The following is an 18,965-nucleotide window of genomic DNA, read 5'->3' as shown; positions in this document are numbered from 1 at the left end:
TTAATAAAACTAGATGATGTTTACGACAATTCACGTGGATTCAAACTTTCTAAAAATCCCGTGGGAACTCTTTGATTTTACGAGATAAAATTAGCCTTTGTTACTCTCTAGGTATCTTGCTATATTCATGTAAAAAATCACGTCGTTCCGTTGCTGCGTTGTATCTTGATTGAAGGACAAACCAATAAATATAGGTATAGTGACAATTATGGATTTAAAGACATGTCGTCGCATGTAAAGAGCTTTCACAAGAGCAGCCTCTTTCAGACCGTTACAATAATATAGCCTGCAGACTAAATTTCAGTCCATATCTGATCGCACGCCTGAACGAAGCGACGCGTCGGGAATTTACGAATTTTTGACTACTAAATATACCCTCTTTTACCCCCAGAGTCAAGGGTACGTTTTAATAAACTTTTGTAAAGTTATTTTGTGCCAGTTTTGAAGAGTCCGATAAAATTAGTAAGTATATTTTCAGTTTTACTCAAGTAAAACTTTAATAATTAATTGTGTTGCTTATGAATTTTTGATCTAGATATTTTGCTGTAGGTTTCTGAATTAAAACCTTTGATGTTTTTGTACACATTAAATTTTTTTAATGTGTACATAAAGCTTACTTTAATTACTTACTAGTAGCTAAGTATGATATCCGCCTGCATGTTAATCTTTAGATACTTAGCATTGTGGCAATCCACGTTTGTATATGTTTTTGTTGATACTTACAACTTTTAATCTTCTTGATAGCTTTGTATGCTATTTTTACCATCATAAGGGCCAAAACCCTTCTCACTCTGAGAGGAGACCTGTGTTCTGTAGTGAGCCGGCGATAGGTTGATCATGATGATGATGATGATATGTTTATCTATATACCTAATATAAACTAGCTTATGCTCGCGACTTCGTTCGCGTGGACTACACAAATTTCAAACCCCTATTTCACCCCCTTAGGGGTTGAATTTTTAAAAATCATTTCTTAGCGGATGCCTACGTCATAATAGCTATCTGCATGCCAAATTTCAGCCCGATCCGTCCAGTAGTTTGAGCTGTGCGTTGATAGATCAGTCAGTCAGTCAGTCACCTTTTCCTTTTATATATTTAGATAGAAGATAGATTTAATGTACTTAGAATACGTAAACACAGGGTTTCACAATCATAACTTTCTACTTAATATGTTTAAGTAATCATAGGGCTAAGGTGTTCCGTAGGGCGATTGTCTAAAACCAGCATCAATCATTATTACAATCTCAATTGTTCTGATTGGCTGAATATGTGCGATTCTTGTTGCAACAATGCATTGTGGCCAATAGTGAGCGAGCATTAACCAATCAGAGATGATTGCGATCGTGACATTGTAGCTGTCAAACAACCGCGGTAGGGCCACTGGTTCTGGGGTATTGACTTTTGACTAAAATACTTACGTTGATGTAAGTTTACCTCATTTAATATGGACGGGTACATGTCGACCTCCTACTTAAGTACATCTCCTAGCAAATTAACGTCACACTCAAGTGTCACGTAAATCTGGCGTACCTATGTAATAGTTAGTGTCATCATCATCATCATCATCAACAACAACCGATAGACGTCCACGTAGTTAGGGGATCTTCCAACACTGCGTCTTCTGGTGCGAGGTCGCCATTCCAGCACCTTGGGACCCCAACGTCTATCGGTTTTACGAACTATGTGCCCTGCCCATTGCCACTTCAGCTTCGCAAATCGCAACCCGGTGAGCTATGTCGGTTAATCTAGTTCTCCTACGGATCTCCTCATTTCTGAGTTGATAGAATCTCCAAGCATAACTCCATCGTGACTCTGAGCTTTCTTATTAGGTCCATAGTTAGCGGATCCATATGTCATCACTGGCAACCTGTTCTGTAATTCTATATTATAGTTTATTTATACAACCAAGCAATCCAATTAAAAGTTAACTATTTAACATTAATTCCTGAATCCTTTTGCCGCTATGTCAGCGGTGCCCACCCGAATCGCAAATAAAGTTAGCATGGGAGGATTTTGTCCGTACTAATCCTTAGTAATTAGTGAATGTAGATAATTGTATCTAAATATAAACACACGGTATAAAATAAACAATATATATAACAATTGAATGTACCTACTCGTATGTATATTCATGATTCGTGACGAATAATACTTGCTTCTAAGCCTTTCTCATTCTAAATGATGGTGAAAAACTGAAAACCACATTAAATCAACTGAAAGTCAAAGTTAAATTATTTAACTTTGACTTACCATTGGACACTTTTTGATTGTCAATTATTGAATTTGTATAATAATGAATATGTTGATAATTATTAATTACGTAACTTAAAACTAAAGCTACGAGGTCCAAACGCGCCCGAGCCTGAGAAGAGCCCACAAAAAACTCAGCCTGGTATTCTTTTTACTATCATCACTTATCAAAATCATTTAAACTTATTAGAAATATCAATTTAAGATTAAAAGATCAAAGGTCAGCGAACACACTGACAAACGTGGATTGTGACTTAATTTATTAAGTTGATGAAGGAAAACATCGTGAGAAACCTGCATTCATGAGAGTTCTCCATATTGTTCTCAAAGGCGTGTGAAATCTGACAATCTACACTCTTAGCCAGCAGCTTGGACTATGGCTTTAGCCCTTCTCACTCTGAGAGAAGATGCGTCCTCAGTAGTGGGCAGAAATCTGTTAAGATGGACGCTGATTATATTCGTAAGTTACGACAATCCCAGCCTTTAAGTTTCTTATTTTAATTGCAGCCACGTGCTAGTATATAAATTAAAAAATACATAAATATGAGGACATAGGTAATGTCTCCTGTTTGAGTATTTGTGTAGGTATGTAGGTACTTACTACTTATACTATAGCCTTTTTGACCCTCTCACTCATAATAAGTTCCCTATAATGTATTGATTCCTAGACATTCCTTTAGGCATGAAAATATGAATTGGATGCCCGCCTCATCATTTTACTTTGATCCGTGCCCAGAATCAGATTCTATTACGATTATTGGGTAAGTTTTCGTCAACCTTGAGTTTGTTTACCAAGGACTATTACTTTATCTCGCTGGTGTTTACAACAAGATTTATTTGGACGAAATTCGGCTCTTCGATGACATGAAATAAAATTCTTTTGGTATTAAGTACTTCATACAAAAATGTTTAGACAGTGGACTAAACGGCAAACACAAAACTATAGACGGAAAAAAACGGTGTGAGTAATTTCACAAAATCAAATTTTACAGGATGAGCAAATTTTTGAGGATGGCTCAATAAATCTGTTGAAATTCTACTGTTTTACCGTTTTGATCTAAATCATAAACTTTGGATTCAATTAGGCATCAGTGGGTCAAACTGATTTCTGATGTAAATTTGGTGAAACAATGGGCCGATTCTCTAGTACACAATCTCTAAACTAAACTAAATTAATAGGTCTAAATCTAGTGCTCTCCTTTTCCACAAGCAACATTATGAAAGGGATAGCAATAGATTTAGACGTGTCATTTTAGTTTAGTTTAGAGATTGTGTACAACGGAATTAGCCACAATAAAAGATTTACTTATTTGACTTATTTAATTTTAGCACTTTGCTTGAAAATGAGTTCAAGTTTGTATTCATTGATCGATATACAAACTTTGGACTCAATTTTAGCACAGTTTAGGCCGTTATTTGGAAAGTTCAGTGGGCCAAAGACGTAGTGAGTATTTGCATACCCGTAGTACAAGATTTTACGTCTCACTAAACGAAACCAAATTCGAGAGTCGAAATATTTCCGCGTTACAGTAAAATGGACCTAAACAGCTTTGAATTGAAGTCAAATATTCAATGCCACTGATTTTAATTTCGCAATGTTTCCGCTTGGAGCGCTGGCTGTAGAAGTGTAGACAAACTTGAGCTTTAAAACAACGCAATTAAGATCCAGTTTACTATAACGCGGAAGTATTTCGGCTCTCGAATTTGGTTTGGTTTGGTGAGACGTAAAATCTTGTACTACGGGTACTGACTGTTTAATTATAAGTATACCATTTTACTCGCCACCTCATTGGTCCGACATGCACGCACACTTACGTAATTCGACCCTAAAATATCACGATGATACAAATATCAAATGTGGAGACGCGTAAGATTATCTGTATCGATCTTCTTCAAGGTCACACTTAGACAGGTACACTTGATATTCCAGACTATAAATACCTATATACCTTTCAATAAGTACTCTATTTCTTTTAATCCGTCTGTCGTTGGATGGATTTAGATATACATACTTATTAACCTCTAGTACGCGATAAGTCGGGATGGAAATCGGGGTGGGGACGGACGCCCAGCACACCCGCAGCATTTACATCAAGATATCTGAAGCCGCATTCTTGGGAGGTCCTGGATTTGATGCCAGGCACGCACCTCTAACTTTGCAGAATTATGTGCTTGCTTTAATGACGCAGGAAACATCGTGAAGAAACCTGCATGTCTCAGAATCCATACTAATATTATAAATGCGAAAGTGTGTCTGTCTGTCTGCTAGCTTTTCATGGTCCGACTGTTCAACCGATTTTGATGAAATTTGGTACAGAGTTAGCTTACATCCCGGGGAAGGACATAGGCTACTTTTTATCCCGGAAAATCTAAGGACCTAAACCCACGCTGTCGAAGTGGCGAGCATCATCTAGTTCCCCATAATTTTCTCAAAGGCGTACGCGAAGAATCAAAGCGAAGTATCAATTTACTTGTAAGTTGTGCTATCGAATATCGATTTTCCTTCCACATTTCCTCACATAATAAATATGTATGACGGCGTATGATCGAACATGAGTATTAATGTAAGTACTTTCACAAAGTTTGAGCGTTCGCGTTGTTTGTTAGGTAAGTACTTGGGTGCTGAGAGCTCTTGTTCCTGTATGACATTCAGTTTCAACTCCGAACTTCTTCAAACTTATGTACTGAATATTATACATATCGAACAATATGGAGCATGTTTCCGATCAAAAATTTCGTGTAGTAAAATTACTATTTTTCTTGTGTTATCAGCGTTGTCAACTATTGTAACTTAGATTGGGGGCCCTTAAAAGTATTTCAAGTCCCGATACCTTATCGGACGCCCACTAAGAAATAATTTCGAGAAATTTCAACGGGATTTTTAACAACCTAAATCCACGCGAAGGAATTAAGTACCACGTGTATAATAAAGTTTCTAAATAAGACGCTCAGTTGGAGAGGAAAAGGGGAATATTAAAATTATTATTAATACGAATTCAATCACTGGACTGACGGAAAACTTGCAAATCTATCTCTACGTAACAACCCATTGGATGTCGGTGCAAAAAATTACTTATCTAGTCAAGTGTATATATGATAAAAGAATGGACCTGGCGTTGATTAAAAACAAAAAAAACTCAACAAGTGGCAGACAAAAATTCGTAGTACGTGTATCAGTGACAAAGATGCGAACATACACGAACTACGAATTTTTGTGTGCCACTTGCTGAGTTTTTAATTTTTAATCGACGTTAGGTCCATAATTTTAGTAAACGGGTTGTACATACCAAACAAAAATTTTGTCAAAATCTCTTAGCAAGCATTTCCAGCAGGATAAACAAGAAGTTTTAATACCACCGGGTGGAAAGTTTATAATTGGGGATATCGACAGATTATCCCTCTATCGAAAACTTTGTCGTAGCTCGCTTTAAACCCACGTCGTATGTGATACGAGTATGAGATATTGCAGTTTAATTTCGGTATTGAAGTTTTAATATTAAAAGCGGTTATAGCTTAGGCTCTTTTAACCCGACTGCGGCGAAACTCAAAAAGAGGGTTATGTGGTTGACCTCTACGCATGTCTGTCAGTTCCGATTCCACTTTAAGTGTAGGGGAGGTACCCTAAAAAAGTAAGGGTTCCATGGTTACTATGGAAATCTAAAAAGTATCCGTGCATGGTGTGTTAGATACTGTAGCGATGCCGTAGCCCGTAGCTCGTAGCTCGTAGAGCTGTAAAAGTAGATCAGGGTAGATTGCAGAATGTTTTTCAACTGTCTATGAAAAACATTCTGCAAAATTTTCATTATAATATTATAGTGTGATGAGGTTTTACTTAATAAAATATCTAAATGTCCGTTCAATTGATACAGTCGGGCTTTATATAAGGCTAGCTTGTGGAGTGAATTGTAAAGATTTTCAGGTAGGATAATTTAATATCGACCCACTACTTTGACAAGCTCGAACATAAATGTATGTACTAGGCTATCCCGGTGCAGGATAGCGCGGGTGACGTGCGGGTATTCTTTTTAATCTAAATATATAAAAGGAAAGGGTGACTGACTGACTGACTGACTGACTGACTGACTGACTGATCTATCAACGCACAGCTCAAACTACTGGACGGATCGGGCTGAAATTTGGCATGCAGATAGCTATTATGACGTAGGCATCCGCTAAGAAAGGATTTTTGAAAATTCAACCCCTAAGGGGGTGAAATAGGGGTTTGAAATTTGTGTAGTCCACGCGGACGAAGTCGCGGGCATAAGCTAGTGTTAACATAATATTCAATAATAAACATAAGATTTGTTTTGGCATGCTGTAACTGTCTATAAATTGGATTATAATATGTGTACCTTCACCAAGACTTACTTATATTATGTATTTATTTTACGTGTAAATACTTGATAATGATTGATACGTATATTTGGAGACCACATACATCGAAGTCGACCTAACTACAAGTAATTAACGACTCTTTCCCAAAATAAGTAAACACGACACATTAGATTATACATGGACGGCCGCAGCCTATTGACGTCACAGCTCCATGATAATATCGTACCTATAGTGATAACGCATGCCGACATACCATTATCATACAACATGACTCACTTAATAGCTATATTAGGCTACAAATATACAATGTTAGTTTTAACGCAAAAACCGTAACAGGTGTCGAATATTTTTACATAAAGAATTTATACAGGGTTAAATAAAAAATCAGACAGTTCTCGGCACGTAATTATTATCATTAAAACTAACAAATTTTTGTTAGTTTTAATGATACTCGCACACGAAGGGTCCACGGAACCCTTCGTGTGCGAGTCCGTTTCGCACTTGGTCGATTTATTCCTAATGTAAAGTTTCTGAAAGCATAAATGCTAAAGTTTTCGTCGATAGAGGCGTGCCTATTCAAAGAAACGCGCGTATTTATGGTCAAACTCAAATTTGACGACCTCACTGGCGCAGTGGTGAGCGCTGTGGTCTTAATAGTGTGAGGTCCCGGGTTCGATTCCTGGCAGGGGTTTGGAATTCTATAATTTCTAAATTTCTGGTCTGGTCTGGTGGGAGGCTTTGGCCGTGGCTAGTTACCACCCTACCGGCAAAGCCGTGCCGCCAAGCGATTTAGTGTTCCGGTACGATGCCGTATAGAAACCAAAGGAAAAACTGCCATACCCCTTCCAGGTTAGTCCGCTATCATCTTAGACTGCATCATCACTTACCACCAGGTGAGATTGCAGTCAAGGGCTAGCTTGTATCTGAATAAAAAAATAAAAATAAAAACTTTTAATGACAAGCGTGATGATATTCGTAATTATTATGATTTAAAACTCAAACGAGTGATTATTACAACAAACTTGAAAAAATAATGTTGAATTAATATAACTATTTTTCTCTACGCGTGTTGGTATAAAAATAGGTATATGAACGCTATAGCGTTCATGTTTTTCAGCCCTCAATTTATAAGAATACTTCGAAATAAATGTATTTCATTCTAATATACCTTCTATATACCCAGAATATAATACTTTGTGGACACAGTCTCTTAATTCCCCGAAGTACTCTTAGTACTAAAGTTAGGGATAATAATTTATTTGATAGGAATAAGTAATATAGGGGCCCTGAGGAAAGTTTTTAGACACTCAGAACTCTGACCAAATATTTATTACAACAATCGCTTTACCTTTCCAAGAAATATAATCACTGAAGTAGTGTTTGCCTTATAATAAATGTAGTTTCAGAATATTATTTACTTCGGTTTTGATAGTAGATAGGGCTGACTTGTAATAAAGTTCTGTAACAACTTTATGTTTTAAGAGGGGTTTATTCGTAGTGCGCTCCAGACAACCGCATTTGAACACTTGCAACCCGCCCCGGCTTCGCACGGGTAGCTTATTACAATTTTCGTTGGACCTCTAATTTTTTGAAATTAAATATAGCCTATGTCACCCAGGATCAATGTAGCTTTCAAGCTAAGGAATTTTCAAAATCGGTTTAGTAGTTTCAGAGATGCCCTACAAACATACTTACAAACTTTACCTCTTTACCTTTATTAGTATAGGTTAACCAATCAATCTCAATAAAATTTTGTAGATAAGTATAGTACGTGACAGGTCGAGATGGAAATCGGGGTATGAAGCGTGGGAACGCCCCGCACACCCGCACGTCACTCGCGCTATCCCGCACTAGGTTAGCACGGGAGCTGTGCGGGTGTGCGGAGCGTCCTCATCCCTATTGCCATCTCGACCATCATCCATCGATCAGGTCTCTTTCCATCATCCCAACTAACCCCTGCCGGCTAACTTTTATATAACTGAAATGAACATTAGGTAGGTAGAATAATAATAACATCTTTGAAATTGTTGATTTGGTAAAAGTTAAAGTAATTAACGCAAAAATCATTAATAGAAGCAAAAACAACACCAATTAAACAAAATTGCGAGGCGCAATTTAATAATCAAGACCCTTAAAAGTTTTTATCGTTAATTTGATAAAAATTTATGGCAATTTATTTTAGCTAATTTTTTTTAGTGCTTTCTAATTTCTTTATTCTAGTAACTATATAAACTAATAATATCTTTATTCTAGTAACTAGCTTATGCTCGCGACTTAATCCGCGTGAACAACACAAATTTCACGCCCTTAAGGTTTGAATTTTCAAAAATCCTTTCTTAGCGGATGCCTACGTCATAATAGCTGTAGCTGCATGCCTTTCAGCCCGATCCGTCTAGTAGTTTGAGCTGTGCGTTGATAGATCAGTCAGTCAGTCATAATAATAGTGATAGCCTAGGGGTTAACACGTCGGCCTCCTTTTCAGTGAGTTGGGGTTCCACAGTTCGATCCCGGGCAGTAAATACAACTCTATTTTTAGGGTTCCGTACCCGTAACCCGGTGCGGGATAGCGCGGGTGCGTGCAGGTATGTGGGGCGTCCCCCCGCCTCATACCCCCGATTGCCATCTCGACCTGTCGCGTACTATACATTGCTGCTTCACTGTGTGATATTATTTTAATTTTTCGTAGAAAACATTCTATGAATTAAAAATAAATGTCAATCGATGGCTATGATATTATACGAGCGACCCATCGAGTTCTTCTTTTGTGTGAAAATGAATGATTCTAAATACATTTTTTTTTAATCTACAGTCAATGTCATCTACTAGGTAGTCGTACTACCTGAGTTTAAAAAACATTAATAAATAATTTACTGTATGCATTAAAATCTAATTTTTACTGTTACTATGGTCCATAGGTCCGTCGGTTAGTGAAATCAATTAAATTGTCATTACTGTGACCTACATTCATACGTTGTAGGTGAAAGCTTCATGAGCCTACACGTGTCAGCGTTCAAGAACATTTTATGGGCATTCCCCACGCGCGTCGCGTCGTCGCGTCGCATTGTTTGGGCTTATCGCACATTAATATACGCACCGAAACCATCGCACGCAACTATACTTTCTCTCAGCATCATTATTTATTATTTACTAGCTGATGCCCGCGACTTCATCCGCGTGGAATTAGGTTTTTAAAAATCCCATGGGAACTCTTTGATTTTCCGGGATAAAAAGTAGCCTGTGTCACTCTCCAGGTCTTTATCTATACCCATGCAAAAATCACGTCAATCCGTTGCACCGTTGCGACGTGACTGAAGGACAAACCAACAAACCAACAAATAAAAACACTTTCGCATTTATAATAAAGGTACTGATTTATTTATTGTTTAATTAAAACGGACATAGGTAATATAGCCCAATTACACGAATTAAATTACTAATTATTATAACTTATTAAAAAAAAAAATTTAATTAAAATTACAATCTAAATATATAAAAGGAAAAGGTGACTGACTGACTGTCTGATCTATCAACGCACTGCTCAAACTACTGGACGGATTGGGCTGAAATTTGGCACGCAAATAGCTATTTTGAATAAAGAAGAAAGAATTTTTATAAATTCAATACCCAAGGGGGTGAAATAGGGGTTTGAAATTCGTGTAGTCCACACGGACCAAGCCGCGAGCATACGCTAGTAAAATAGAATTTTAAAATCATTGCGTACGGCGCGGTCGGTAGGGTAGGGACATGTGAGTATGTCATTTTCGTTGATAAATCGCAAGGTTACGAAAATAATTATTATGAGAAGGCTTCAGTTTTCGTGTAGGAGGGTCTTAAATCTTCGTCGAATTCTGCTCTTGAAATAATTATTTTCCCACGCACGCTTAGATTTAATATGTATTTAATTATTATGTCTTATAAAACGTATATAAGTTAGCGGGTGATTAAATCAAAATTATGAAGATACTAGCTGATGCCCGCGACTTTGTAAGCGTGGATTTAGGTTTTTAAAAATCCCGAGGGAACTCTTAGATTTCCCGGGATAGAAAGTATGTCACACTCCAGGTCTTTAACTATACCCATGCAAAAAAATTACGTCGATCAGTTGCGACGTGATTGAAGGACAAACCAACAAACCAACAAACTAATAAACCAACAAAAAAACAAACTTTCACATATAATATAATATGGGTACTGATTATATACCTACCGAAATGGCACGAGTCACGAATCTGTAGACTAGGTGGTACAGTAGTACGTAGTTCGAAGAACCGATAGATGTTGTGGTCCCAATTTTGCTGGAGTCCTGACCCCGCACTGGAAAGCGACGTGTTAAGAGACCCCCTACTAGATGCCGAGATGGAAAAACGATTTTTAGGGAGTCGCTAGGAACTGCTGGACACAAGCGGTACAAGATATCTGTTTTGTGGCGATTCTTGTAAGACCTAAAATATGAATGTCCATAGTACAGAACGCGGCAGAAAGTAATGTACATCGACATTTAGAAGGAGATAGCAGATTTGTAGAGCGTTGTCACTGTCATTGAGACCGACAAAAAGTCATACAGGTATGAGCGACCGACAACGCTGTACAAAGCCGAAATGTCATTCTGCGTGTACTGTACCTACCTATGTCGTAAGTTATTTTTTATACTTCAAGAAGTCAATAGAAAAAGCTGGAAAGGTCAGAACTCAGAAACATTTTATTATTGGATTTTATTGTGGCAAACATGAGGTAGGATTTTATTGAAACTTAAACAGTATTTCCTTTGGCATTCGCTGCGTGGGTGTTTATATCTACAACAGTTTTAGTTTTCGTTTTATTTTTAGGTGGTAATTGATTTCGTTAGGCCATCAAATAAATAATTAAAGGACGCTTACCTACGTTCGCGTTGTTTTTATGAATGCCATTCGGATATTTATAGCAGGAATTTATTATTTAACGGTGAAAATCGATTGCTTTTAGGATAAACTAGCTTATGCTCGCGACTTCATCCGCGTGGACTTTACAAATTTCAAACCCCTATTTCACCCCCTTAGGGGTTGAATTTTCAAAAATCCTTTCTTAGCGGATGCCTACGTCATAATGGATTGGGCTGAAATTTGGCATGCAGGTAGGGAAGTCTTATATTACAAGTAAAGCAAAACATCCGAAAACCGTGAATTTGTGAAAAAAATATGTTCATGAACAAATAATATTTTCAACTTTCGAAGCAGGATTACTACTTATACCAAGTGGGGTATCATTATGACCTATATCAGAATCTACATTCTAACACAGATTTTTATTCATTTTTACAGATGATAATTTTTGATTTTTCGTGCAAAATGTCGTAAGGTGCGCGAATCTGACTCGCACTTGACCGGTTTTATTAGGTAAGTCATCCTTGGTCAAGTATCACCGAACAACTCAAAAAATTACGCTGTTTTGACCTCACCCTTATAATATAATGAGAATACAGTCAAGCGTGAAATCGGTTAAAATACAAATCTGCAGGTTATACTTACTAGTGATGTAACGAATATTCGCATTCGCATCCGCTACATTACTGCGAATGTTTTGCGAATATAAAAAAATTGATGTGATAGTTGGCTAATAAAACAAAATCCATTAATTTCTTAGGTTTTTAATGTAATAAAAAGTAACTTCGACAATTGGCGAAGTAAATTGTGCCGTGGAGGCACTACCAAAAGCCACTAAGCAAGAACAACAACAACAAGTAACTTAACCTCGTAATCACATTATTAGTCTTCTATCATTTGGTAACGAAACCAAACTGTCGCCATGGTCACCAAGTCATAGGACAAGTGGCGCCAAATTTAAACAAAAACTGAATATTCGCATTCGCGAATGTTGGCAGCAGATATTCGCATTCGCAGTCCAAAATATGACATTCGTTACATCATTAGTAATTACCATTTTTATTGTTCGCGGTAATGGAACACCATAATGGAAACGCATTGTTAAACACGAAAACCTAAAAGTTAACCGAACGCCCAAATTTATCAAATAAAAATTACTTGATAAAAATTGTGAAATGAACCATATTTTTCACAACAATACATTTCAAATAAATGTAATAGACTAGCTAACTCAGCCCGGCTTTGTCCTGGTGGAATTTTTCAAATTAAACTTTTAGCTTTGTAGAAAAAAACTAATAGTAGTCAAGTCCTAGTAGAAAAAGCAGTGATATCCTGGTGGTTAAGACATCGGCCATCCATTCGAAAGGTCAGGGGTTCAATCCTAGGTACGCACGATCCATCATTTCGGAGTTATGTGCGTTTTAAGCAATTAAATATCACTCGCTTTAACGTTAAAGCAAAATCTCGTGAGGAAACCTGCAAGCCTGAGAGTTCTCCATAATGTTCTCAACGGTGTGTGAAGTCTTCCAAATCGCACTGGATCAGCGTGGCAGGCTATGGCTTAAGCCCCTTTCATTATGAGAGAAAACCCGTGCTCCTTAGTGAGTCGGCGATGAGTTGATCTTGATGATGATGATCAAAGCTAACAGTTTATTGGGATTCGAATTTTACGAAAGAGTAACTACGAGTATGCCTAATACCGTGCTAATACTGCAAAATTCCTTGCTGTTTTCTACTCAATAGCTAAGTATATCTAGATCTATTTTCCGATGGTAGAGTTACTTTACTAAAAACAGATACTAGAGAGATAGAGAATTAATAATATTCCAAAAGCGTCTATAAAATAGGCCATAGATATTTTAATATAGATAACTTTGTATCGAATTTTTATTTATACCGAAATGGTTCTCCTCGGCTAAAAATGCTGAAAATTTTCCCAGTTTAAAACCGAAAACGGGTCATACTCCCTTAAATAGATGTATAGGCGTTAATAATAGAAATGTGCAGTCTCCGTGATAGCAATCGATGGCCTATATCGAACTGCAGTCACATAACTGGCAAAACGTGACTTCATCCGGTTATGGCGAACAGCCACCTCTATTCACTCTGGGGGAGTAGAGATAATATGCAACTTTCTCTACTGCCAAAGTATTTGACCAAAAGGTCAACAAATAGTATAAAATCAATCTTAAATATATAAAAGGAAAAGAAGACTGACTGACTAACTGACTGACTGACTAATCTATCAACGCACAGTTCAAACTACTGGACGGATCGGGCTGAGATTTGGCATGCAGGTAGCTATTATGACGCAAATTGCTAATGTGCATAGCCGCTATTTAAGTGACGCCAGCACTAGACTGTAGTTTCGAGCTGATAGTATATTTTTACTTAAATATACGTCAAATTACGTCATTTCGATGTTAATGAGACATGGTTCCAGCGCAATAGCAATTTGCGGGACTTATATCCATAGATTGTTTAAGTTACTTATGAAGTTTTACATCGAAATACCCATGAAATTTTGATGTGTTGCAAGTTTTTCTATATTCTATTTGTGTTCCATCCAATTTTGTAAACGATTTAAATTGATCACTGGGTTAGGTGCGTTCTGAATTAAAATGTGAAAGATAGTGCCAAAATACCTTTGGATTAGACAGAAGTTAAGTCTACTCCTATGCGTATTGCTCTGTAGATTATAGAATTATTCATAGATAAGATGCTATCTTAGTTATTGTGCTGACGTTCGGACTATATTGTACTGAATAAATAATAGCCCGTATCTGCGTCTATTTTGCAATGCCCGATCATATTCTTGGAAACATTCAGGTCAACCTAGAGCTAGATGTATGAGTTTAAGAATTATTTTTCTTTTCTAGTAGGTACAGGAAAACATAAATAAATGACCACTTCACCGGAGAGGCCGTCAAAGATGTTGTCGGGATGTGTAGAGACGACAGCCCTAGCACGAGCAATTTGTCGCCCGCCTCAGTCAGCTCACTAGACTTGAACCATCTTGAACACTTAACTTGAATAACTTTAACGAAGCTTGCGTGTTTGTCACCTCACTGGACACTGTGATTAAAGTCTGTTCACCAACATAGTGTAGCTACCCAACTTGTGTTTATTATTTATATTCGTATTTTATTACAATAACCATAACAATAATATAGTATTCTATTTTATTCTTAGAATAGTAAACATAATAAAAGCAAAATATTAAGTGTGCCTGCGGGTCTAGCGACACTAAGTCAGCGAATAGACTTTTACACGTAATCTTACCTACTACACTGAATTTCAAGAAACCTCAGTGTCAGTATGTAATTTGCATGTCCAATAGGATTACAAACTATCTCGTCATAGTTCCGCACGTACTTCCAGTTCACACGCGGGCACAATCGGATTGCAGCTCGAGTGAGATTCAATTTGGCTGAAGAGCACGAGCAATTTGCCGCCCGCCTCAGTCATCTCACTTGACTTGAACACTTAACTTGAATAACTTTGACGAAGCTTGCGTATTTGTTACCTCAATACTACCTGGATACTGTGATAAGACTAATCGTACCTACTAAACAAAATTTCATGAAACCTTGATTACAGTATGTAATTTGCATGCCCAATAGGATTACAAACTATCTCCTCCTCCTCAAGTTTTTGTAGAAAACCTTTAATGAATCTAAATATATAAAAGGAAAAGGTGACTGACTGACTGACTGTCTGACTGACTGACTGTCTGACTGACTGACTGTCTGTCTGACTGACTGACTGTCTGACTGACTGACTGTCTGACTGACTGACTGATTGATCTATCTCTGCGCATTGCTGAAACTACTGCACGGATCGGGCTGAAATTTGGCATGTAGATGGCTATTATGACGTAGGCATCCGATAACAAAGTGTTTTTCAAAATTCAACCCTTAAGGGGGTGAAATAGGGGTTTGAAATTTGTGTAGTCGACGCGGACGAAGTCGCAAGTATAAGCTAGGTAAAAATAAATGTAAAAAAACCGGCCAAGTGCGTGGCTGGTCACGCGCGGTGTAGGGTTCCGTAGTCACAATTAACCTCGAAAAACCGATATAACTCCTTAACCTGTGAACCCTACTTAGCCATGATAGTTTTCCTTTAAAATATTGGTTATATATACTACTGCTGTGAATTTTTTCACGTTCCTATATACTACCATTTGGCTGATAGAGGGGGGGACACTTGACTCTAATAAAAATTAGCACTTTAAAACTTCATATTTTACAAACGGATCCAGAAATCGAAAAATGTATTATTAAAAGACCTATTCAACGATACCTCACACACTATGGCGTAGACGAGAAAAAAAATCATCCCCACTTTACATGTACTATGTAGGGGAGCTACCTTAAAAAAATATTTATCACAATTTTATTTCATTAATATTTATACCTATGCCAAATTACAGATTTCTAGCACTAATAATCTCTGAGATTAACCGAGGACGGACGGACAGACAGACGGACGGACATGGCGAAACTATAAGGGTTCCTTGTTTACTACGGAACCCTAAAAGTGAGCTCGGCTGCTATCATTCAGTGTTTTAGACACTTAGCGATGGCACGTATTTTGAATCGTTTGAAGAATCTACCACTGCACTGGATCGGAATGATTCCTACCGAGAAGCACGAGCAAGAAACTCAGCGGTTGCTCTTTTCAAATGTTCAATTTACAATTCATAAAATATCACGTAGCTATTTGATATACATCGCCCCTACATAGTGGGTGTTTAAATAATTTACAATTTCCAGCCTAATGGAGTTACAGCAGGCGAGGGTTAATTAACCCTCTTCCTGCCTAACCCTAGCCTGCTCCCTTTATCTCATCCGATATTAGAAGTGATTTCCATTGGCCATTTAGGATTGAAACGCACGATTTATCGTAATACGACCTCTCTGGCGTAGTGATAAGCTCTGTGGTCTTATTAGTGGGAGGTCCCGGGTTCGAATCCTGGCAGGGATTTGGAATTTTATAAATTCTAAATTTCTGGTCTGGTCTGGTGGGAGACCCTACTTTGCATCTAATTTATAAGCAGAAACGAGAGAAAAAACTTTTTGTTCAGAATGACCCGTCTAGTACGTAACTTACAGAAAGGTCGTTGGATCCATCTTGAGGCAATATTGAATACAATTTTGTAAGATAAATCGAACGCGCCAGTGCGTTTGACCTTAATGAGATTTTTATAATATGAACCCGTGCTCTTTCTATTAGATATCGCTTTTTTCGCACCCTAATAGAAAACTTAACTTTAGATGTATTTATGTACTGATGTAAAAAGGGTTTTTTTTTTGTGATAAGGCGGACCGGAACCAGCTCTAAGTGTCCAGTTAAATTAGTCAAAATAATGAGTTTGACGTGAGCTACTCACAAATTAGTCATTGTTTTGACCAATTTATTAAACTGGACACTTTCAAGTAAAGATTTTTATATAAACCTGTGAAGATGATATTGCTAGAGGCGAAATTTGAATGGCATATACAGTCTACTTTGTCGCATTAATTTACAAATTGTGAAAAACCAAATTAAATTTGAATTTCGCGGGCAGACCCGTGCCTTAACATAAATCGGAATTAGAAAAAGAAAACAAATTAAATCGCAAGTATCTTAGTTCTTACCGAAAAAATAATTAACTGTAATTGATGTAATTACATCGAGGCAAGGGTTAATTAACTCCCTTCCTGAGTCCTGACTAACCTAACTCCATCCCACTGCTTTTATCTCATCTGATATTCGAAGCGTTTTCCATTAGCCACTAACGAGGTTTTTATAACGTGTAGGACGTAGGTGTAAAGCAACCTATGTGGTGGTGTCCCTTGTGGTTGTTTTAGAATAGGCCTTTTAGTATCTGGCTTTGGATAAATAAGGTTTTAATGGACGTTAAAAAGGAGGTTCGGCTTGTGTAACCACAATGGTATAAAAGGCACAAAATCTTATTATCACTAAGTGAAGGCCTCACCTCACGGATAGCCGATTGCTACACACTGTATCTAGATCAGCTATATTTGAATCGAACCATAGCCTATCAATCCGCACATGGCCAGCGTGGTAGACTATGGCCAAAACTCTTCTTACTCCGAGACGAGACCCGCGTGCTCTGTAGTGAGCCGGCGATGGGTTGATCATGGTAGTCTTAATAAACAGATAGACATATTAAACCTACTTTTTAGGGTTCCGTACCTCAAAAGGAAAAACGGAAACCTTATAGGATCACTTTATTGTCTGTCTGTCTGTCTGTCAAGAAACCTACAGGGTACTTCCCGTTGACCTAGAATCATGAAATTTGGCAGGTAGGTAGCTGACATTTGGGGGAAAATCTGAAAACCGTGAATTTAGGGTTAGATCACACAAAAAAAATTAAATTGTGGTCAAGAACTAATAATTAGTATTTTCAACTTTAGAAGTGAGTGACTATATCAAGTGAGGTATCATATGAAAGGTCTTCACATGTACATTCTAAAACAGATTTTTATTTATTTTTATACATCATAGTTTTTGAATTATCGTGCAAAATGTCGAAAAAGTACGACTGTAGTACGGAACCCTCATTGCGCGAGCCTGACTCGCACTTGGCCGGATTTCTATCGTGCATTACCTACACACACACGTACACCTAAGCACAGCAGAGGGTTTATAGGGATGATGACTATTAGTTAAATCAGCGACTTTTTATCAAACGTCAAAACGCTTGCATATTAGTACGGAGCTTGTATGGAATTTGGTTTGACGTAATTTGAGCTACTTTTTTATTTAAATCGATAATTTAAAAAACTTAAAACTAACAACGGACGTGGATTTTTTGAATTTTTGAAGACCCTGTATTTAATAGTTCCTAAATATAATTTATTTTTGAGATAATGATGATGATGATTGATTTACTATAGCTAATGTCAATGACCTGTAGCTGTGGACATTTGCAAGTAAATTAATGTGCCTAAGTATTCACACAAACAGAATTAGCATATTTATTGCTACTTAATGAAGGCATCGCGTGTCCCTTGACTAATGATTGGATTTAATATAATTACTACTGAATTATGTAAGTATTTACTGAGTGCTTAAACTAACGAATGTAGATATTTCACTTCGATTATGATGTTAGGTGCCAAAAGCTGTGATAGCCTAGTGGTTAGGACGTCCGCCTTCTAATCGGACGTCGGGGTTTCGATCCCGGGTACGCACCTCTAACTTTTCGGAGTTATGTGCGTTTTAAGTAATTAAATATCACTTGCTTTAAAGGTGAAGGAAAACATCGTGAGGAAACCTGCATGGAGAGTTCTCTATAATGGTCTCAAGGGTGTGTGAGTGTGAAGTCTACCAATCTGCACATGGCCAGCGTGGTAGACTATGGCCAAAACCCTTCTCACTCTGAGAGGAGACCCGTGCTCTGTAGTGAGCCGGTGATGGGATGATCATGGTGATGATGATGATGATATGGACATTCATATTAAGGCAATTCGCTGGAAACTGGGATGGGGTATGTGTATCTTTTTTATTTTT

General features: G+C 37.5%; 1 protein-coding gene and 1 long non-coding RNA gene across 2 annotated transcripts in view; one reads left to right on the top strand and one right to left on the bottom strand.

Annotated features, from left to right (window-relative positions):
• The window catches only part of LOC138403001 (uncharacterized), a 164,090-nt gene that overhangs the window by 55,078 nt on the left and 90,047 nt on the right, over positions 1–18,965 (bottom strand). The gene's annotated exons all lie outside the window — the stretch shown is intronic.
• The window catches only part of LOC117986222 (potassium channel subfamily K member 1-like), a 50,885-nt gene continuing 32,245 nt past the window's right edge, over positions 326–18,965 (top strand). Inside the window, exon 1 of the mRNA XM_069501773.1 lies at positions 326–462. The gene's annotated coding sequence lies outside the window, so the exon portion shown is untranslated. The remainder of the gene's footprint in view (positions 463–18,965) is intronic.

This window comes from Maniola hyperantus, chromosome 11 (assembly GCF_902806685.2).
Source record: "Maniola hyperantus chromosome 11, iAphHyp1.2, whole genome shotgun sequence".
In the NCBI taxonomy this organism is placed as follows: Eukaryota; Metazoa; Arthropoda; class Insecta; order Lepidoptera; family Nymphalidae; genus Maniola; species Maniola hyperantus.
The sequence above is the reverse complement of the archived record's forward strand: the minus strand, read 5'-3'. Positions and strand labels throughout refer to the sequence as shown.